This window comes from Triticum urartu, chromosome 5A (genome assembly GCF_056163025.1).
Source record: "Triticum urartu cultivar PI428250 chromosome 5A, HENAU_Tu73, whole genome shotgun sequence".
Lineage (NCBI taxonomy): Eukaryota > Viridiplantae > Streptophyta > Magnoliopsida > Poales > Poaceae > Triticum > Triticum urartu.
The window spans coordinates 440,300,003-440,306,948 of record NC_141877.1 but is presented as its reverse complement, the minus strand read 5'-3'; the positions used below and the strand labels follow the sequence as shown (position 1 = coordinate 440,306,948).

The 6,946-nt window shown below is 42.1% G+C and overlaps 1 long non-coding RNA gene across 1 annotated transcript; it reads right to left on the bottom strand.

The window, feature by feature from the left end:
* Positions 1-902: 902 nt before the first annotated feature.
* Positions 903-6,645, bottom strand: LOC147971809 (uncharacterized). The gene is made up of 7 exons (XR_015603339.1): positions 6,258-6,645; positions 6,047-6,110; positions 5,871-5,959; positions 5,638-5,790; positions 5,357-5,455; positions 5,035-5,125; positions 903-4,922 (listed from the first exon to the last, which is right to left on the bottom strand). It is a non-coding gene; the product is annotated as an uncharacterized LOC147971809 (long non-coding RNA).
* Positions 6,646-6,946: the final 301 nt, after the last annotated feature.

Here is a 6,946-nt window from a genome sequence, read left to right as displayed (position 1 = left end):
GGTACCGGCGAAAATTGCACGACACAAGAGAGGCTAGCAATGGTGGAAGGGTGAGAGTGCATATAATCCATGGACTCAACATTAGTCATAAAGAACTCACATACTTATTGCAAAAATCTATTAGTTATCGAAGCAAAGTACTACGCGCATGCTCCTAGGGGGATAGTTTGGTAGGAAAATACCATCGCTCGTCCCCAACTGATAACCCACAAGTATAGGGGATCGCAATAGTTTTTGAGGGTAGAGTATTTGACACAAGGGGAGCCAAAGAATATTCTCAAGTATTAGCAGCTGAGTTGTCAATTCAACCACACCTGGAAACTTAATATCTGCAGCAAAATATTTAGTAGCAAAGTAATATGACAATAATGAAAACGGTAGCAAAAGGTAACAATAGTAAAAGCAATGTTTTTGGTATTTTGTAGTGATGATAGCAATAGCAACGGAAAAGTAAATAAGCGAAGAACAATATATAGAAAGCTCGTAGGCAATGGATTAGTGATGGAGAATTATGCCGGATGCGGTTCATCATGTAACAGTCATAACCTAGGGTGACACAGAACTAGCTCCAGTTCATTGATATAATGTAGGCATGTATTCCGAACATAGTCATACATGCTTATGGAAAAGAACTTGTATGACATCTTTTGTCCTACCCTCCCGTGGCAGCGGGGTCCTTACGGAAACTAAGGGATATTAAGGCCTCCTTTTAATAGAGAACCAGAACAAAGCATTAACACATAGTGAATACATGAACTCCTCAAACTACGGTCATCACCGGTAAGTATCCCGATTATTGTCACTTCGGGGTTAACGGATCATAACACATAATAGGTGACTATAGAATTGCAAGATAGGATCAAGAACACTCATATATTGATGAAAACATAATAGGTTCAGATCCGAAATCATGGCACTCAGGCCCTAGTGACAAGCATTAAGCATAGCAAAGTCATAGCAACATCAACCTCAGAACATAGTGGACACTAGGGATCAAACCCTAACAAAACTAACTCGATTACATGATAGATCCCATCCAACCCATCACCGTCCAGCAAGCCTACGATGGAATTACTCACGCACGGCGGTGAGCATCATGAAATTAGTGATGGAGGATGGTTGATGATGACGATGGCGACGGATTCCCCTCTCCGGAGCCCTGAACGGACTCCAGATCAGCCCTCCCAAGAGGTTTTAGTGCTTGGCGGCGGCTCCGTATCGTAAAACGCGATGATTTCTTCTCTCTTATTTTTTTCTCATCGTAACTCAATATATGGAGATGGAGTTGGAGTCGGAGACGCAACAGGGGGCCCACGAGGTAGGGGGCGCGCCCTAGGGGGGCAGGCGCGCCCCCACCCTCGTGGCAAGACGGTGGGCCCCCTGGCCTTCATCTTTGGCAGGTATTTTTCTTATTTTCTGAAAAGTGTCTCCGTGAAGTTTCATGTCATTCCGAGAACGTTTTCTCCTGCACATAAATAACACCATGGTAGTTTTGCTGAAAACAGTGTCAGTCCGGGTTAGTTCCATTCAAATCATGCAAGTTAGAGTCCAAAACAAGGGCAAAAGTGTTTGGAAAAGTAGATACGTTGGAGACGTATCAACTCCCCCAAGCTTAAACCTTTGCTTGTCCTCAAGCAATTTAGTTGACAAACTGAAAGTGATAAAGAAAAACTTTTACAAACTCTGTTTACTCTTCTTGTTGTAAATATGTAAAGCCAGCATTCAAGTTTTCAGCAAAGATTATAACTAACCACGTTTGCAATAACGCATAGGTCTCAAGTTTACTCATATCAATAGCATAATCAACTAGCGAGCCATAATAATAAAACTCGGACGACAACACTTTCTCAAAACAATCATAATATGATATAACAAGGTGGCATCTCACTTGCCCTTTTTGAGACCGCAAAACATAAATGCAGAGCACCTTTAAAGACCAAGGACTCACTAGACATTGTAATTCATGGTAAAAGAGATCCAGTCAAGTCATACTCAATGTAAACTAACAGTAATGAATGCAAATGACAGCGGTGCTCTCCTACTGGTGCTTTTTAATAAGGGGATGATGACTCAGCATAAAAGTAAATAGATAGGCCCTTCGCAAAGGGAAGCAGGGATTTGTAGAGGTGCCAGAGCTCGGTTTTGAAACAGAGGTGAATAATATTGTGAGTGGTATACTTTCATTGTCAACATAACAACCAAGATATGGCGATATCTTCCATGCTACACACATTATAGGCGGTTCCCAAACAGAATGGTAAAGTTTATACTCCCCCTTCCTCCACAAGCATCAATCCATGGCTTGCTCGAAACAACGAATGCCTCCAACTAACAAGAGTCCCAGGGGGAGTTTTGTTTGCAATTATTTTGATTTAGTTTGCATAAAGACTGGGCATCTCGGTGACTAGCCATGTATCTCGTGAGTGAGGAGTGGACTCCACTCCTCTTGAGAATAACCCACCCAACATGGAAGGTACGGACAACCCTAGTTGATACATGAGCTATTCGAGCATACAAAACAGGATATTTATGTGAAGGTTTAGAGTTTGGCACATACAAATTTACTTGGAACGGCAGGTAGATACCGTATATAGTTAGGTATAGTGGACTCATGTGGAATAACTTTGGGATTTAAGGGATTTGGATGCACAAGTAGTATTCCCGCTTAGTACAGGTGAAGGCTAGCAAAAGACTAGGAAGCGACTAGCTAGAGAGCGACAACAGTCATGAACATGCATTAAAATTAATCAACACCGAATGCAAGCATGAGTAGGATATAATCCACCATGAACATAAATATCGTGAAAGCTATGTTGATTTTGTTTCAACTGCATGCATGAACATGCGCCAAGTCAAGTCACTTAAATCATTTAGAGGAGGATACCACCCTATCATACCACATCATAACCATTTTAATAGCATGTTGGCACGCAAGGTAAACCATTATAACTCATAGCTAATCAAGCATGGCACAAGAAACTATGATCTCTAATTGTCATTGCAAACATGTTTATTCATAATAGGCTGAATCAGGAACGATGAACTAATCATATTTACAAAAACAAAAGAGGTCGAGTTCATACCAGCTTTTCTCATCTCAGTCAGTCCATCATATATCATCATAATTGCCTTTCACTTGCACAACCGAATAGTGTGAATAATAATAATTGTGCACGTGCATTGGACTAAGCTGGAATCTGCAAGCATTCAATAAACATGAGAAGACAAGGCAATATGGGCTCTTTTGTCAGATCAACAATAATCATGCCGGTCCAACTCCAAACCTAGGCTTTCACCTGGAGACATCGACCCGACCAAATCGGAATGAAGCGAGTATGGTGTCGACACACCTCAGCGACGCCTCCAAGGAGGGGAACAACATCCACGGACGCCGTCGTCACCGGCTCCAACCGAAGACGGGCAAAGACTTTCGTCTGTGCCGCACACCATCCTCCTCGCTCATCAGAATGGGACCACCGTCCACGTTGTTCACACCGCCGCCGCTGCTCCCCCCTCCGAGCTCCGAATCCTCCGCCAGCCAGCACGCTGCTCCACCACGACCCTCCTCTCGCCGCCCGCCGCCTCTCGGCACTGTCGCCGCACGCTGCCCGATGAAGCATCCTCTGCGTGAAGTCATCGCCACCGGGCGCGCTCTCCTCCCCGCCGCCTTTGGTGGCCAGGAGGCTGCCACCACCGCCAGGGCTAGCGGTGTCAACGACAGCACCCGGGTGGATCTGGGGTAGGGTTTGCTAGCTAGGGTTTCGTCTCCCCGGGGTCGCCCGCGCGTGCGACCCGGGAGGTGTAGCAACATGATGGGAAAGAGGCAACTGCCACAGGGGCATGTTTATCATTTTCTTTGTTTTTCCAAGGTCTTCTATGTAAAGGGAGACATCTATATTTGTTTCTGAATGATATGCTTTAATCACATGCCTTCTTCTCTTCTTTAGGAAAATCAGAGGTCCATCAGTTTATGTATATAGTGGGTGATATTTTTGGTAACTTAACTTGAGAAACCTAATTTTGAAACATAATTTGAGAGACATAAATACAAACGATGTTCAGATCAAGGGTTTTCCTGTGAGTTCATAACCAGCAATTAGTTGATTGTTAACAGTCAATATGTATGATTATTTTTCTAAAAGTTTTTCTTTTCCTTCCTTTTGAAGGTATGCGACGATGTGCATTCTGAGCTAATCCCCTTCTTGGATAGGAATTTGATTATCAGACAAGGTTGAAGATGGATTTAAAATTGATGGAGCATCATGAGCATCATTGCCCAACTTATGAGAGACGCTTTAATTGCCTGATTCCACCGCCACAAGGCTATAAGGTCAGCAGACTGTCCTTTCTTTCATTTTTTTTGCCATCTCCTCACCTTAATTTGATTATGTCTCTGAGCTACAAAGTTGCTGGAGTTGGGTCCTACACACACCATATGAACATATATCTTCAAGATGAACCACTTAATTTAGTGATTATACATTATGTGGTCAAGATGTCTTCTGCATGTAGATTTAGATTTGATCTGGCCACAAGAAAATGATTTGAATTTTGTGCATACGACATCAACTGAGCAGTTAAAATATGTGTACACTTTACAATCAAGTGAACATTGACATATGAAACAACTTCTGCTCCTTCGCTTCAATGGTTATATAATTGCCTAAGTACACGACGTAGTGCTTGATGGTATGGCAGAAATTAAAATATACTCCCTCTATAAACAACTTTAAGACGTTTAGTGATCTAAAATGTCTTAGAAAACCTCTTATATTAGTTTACAGAGGTAGTACTAATTGTACACATTAAACCCTACCTGGAGAGTAGTTGAAGCAGGAAAAGTATGAATCATCATGTGAGAAGGATGTCTAGCGGGATGTAGTTGGGTTGGCTGGTTCGACAATAATGTTCCAACATATTCTCTACATAATTGTTAAACAATAATGAAGTCTGCGAAATCAATTTAATTTATGTAACAATTACTTTATATGTATTCATTGTTCATCCTAGCACTTAAACATTAAACCACCTTACCAGACATCGTAAGGGAATGATGATTTTCATCTTGGAGCTTGACCGTACCCTCTATTTTCTTCCAATAATCAGCTCGGCTCCGGGCGTTTACCTGCAACCTTTTTTCGTAAGTCAAGATAGCTCCTGTTGTCTGGTGCTCGTATGCTGGGATAGACACTGAACATTCACGAGAACAAGCATTAAGCCCTACCTGGTTTCCCACATCGATATGGGAGATTCTACAGCTAATGCGACAACAGAAAATCCATAAGCTATCTAAATATATGAAGATGAACCCCCATAAGCACAAGTTAGTTCATATGAAAGACGGATCGGGTAATACCATTTGAACTTTGTGGTACAGTTGTGGCATAAACCAGTGTGAGATTACTGGGAGCCGGCAACGAAGCATCATTATGCATGAATGGGATTCCCTGGTTGTCTGCATCATGTAAAAATAACAAATCTTGGACAGAACAAGGCAGATTAATGCTAAACCAATTTAATACAAACCAGAATAACCACAAAGCATCATTATGTAAGAAGGAGATTGGACCAAACGAGGCACTTTATTCCTTAAGATTCATACATTTGACAATGATGTAAAAAACAAAACATATTTACCTGAAAGCAGATGTGAAGGTTGATGAAAATTTGTGTGTCGGGGTAGATTTGCCTGTTTGGTCTGTCCAAGTAGCATCCGTTCTAAGGGAGTACTATGCATTCCTACATGTAGCACGCTTGATCCATCTGATGTGTTGTTTCCCCCCTCCAAGTCTGCAAGGTATGATTTATCACATACAAAGTCTATGATACAGGTAAAAAAGTATGTTGACGATATTTACAGAGACTTATACCTGGACTCATCGGGTAACTCTTATCAACATTGTCAGCTACGGGTATAATCTCTGTGTTGTATTCACCAACATTTGTCCCATCCATATGGCTGCAACACATTATGTATACACAATGCCATTATGAGAAGGGCATGATGTTTCCCATGTATAGCAAAATCTGATAGCGGAACATATACATGTAGGTATATCTGAGGCTGTTGTATGTTCAGTTGCCTTGCCTTTTGAATTCCCCATACATACCTATCAATTGAAGCTCCATGAGACCAAAAAATCATTGCTTGATATATGAAACAAAATAAAGTTGTACCCTAATGGATTGATACATGCTCTTTGTTGCAAATTAAAGTCCCCAACAGACTTTATGCTATTTACAAAAGAGTGTATTACCTACTGATACAGTTTTTGGTACTCTCATCTCCAGGTAGACTTATCAGATTGAGCATGGATCAAGTGGACAAATGGTCGACACAATAGCCAGCAGGTCTCACAACACAGCATATCAGCGCCCAGCCAGTTTCAGATGTTCCAGACGTACCGTGGTTAATGGCTGATGGCTCACATAATGAAGGCAGCAAGAAACCTGTGCGTGCGTGAAAATACCTAGCGCCGCTTTGCCTGGGGTTAATGGCTGTATGCACATGCAAATCTCCCTGGGGTTTGGCGCAGACCTCCATGTTTGTAATGAAGGCGGCGGCGGCCCCCTCTCGGACCTCGGCGGACAACGGCAACCTGGAGGTCCGCAATGAAGGCGGGGGTGACTCCTCTAGGACCTCGGTGGCGGCCAAGGGATCCGCTATGGAAGCTATTTTTGGGCATGTAGGTGTGAGATGGAAAGGATCATATTGTATGAAAGTTTTTTTTGTGCAAGGGAGGTGTAAGATGGAAAGAACGAAAAGATTGATTGGCGTTGTATATCTGTTTGCGATTGCAATGCGATTTGATTCCTGTTATGTATGGAAAGTATTATTTGAAAAGGATGCTATGGGTTAATATTTGATTGCTGTTGTGTATGGAAAGTATTATTTGGAAATGATAATATTGTTTGGAAAGGATGCCATCGGTTAATATTGTTTGGC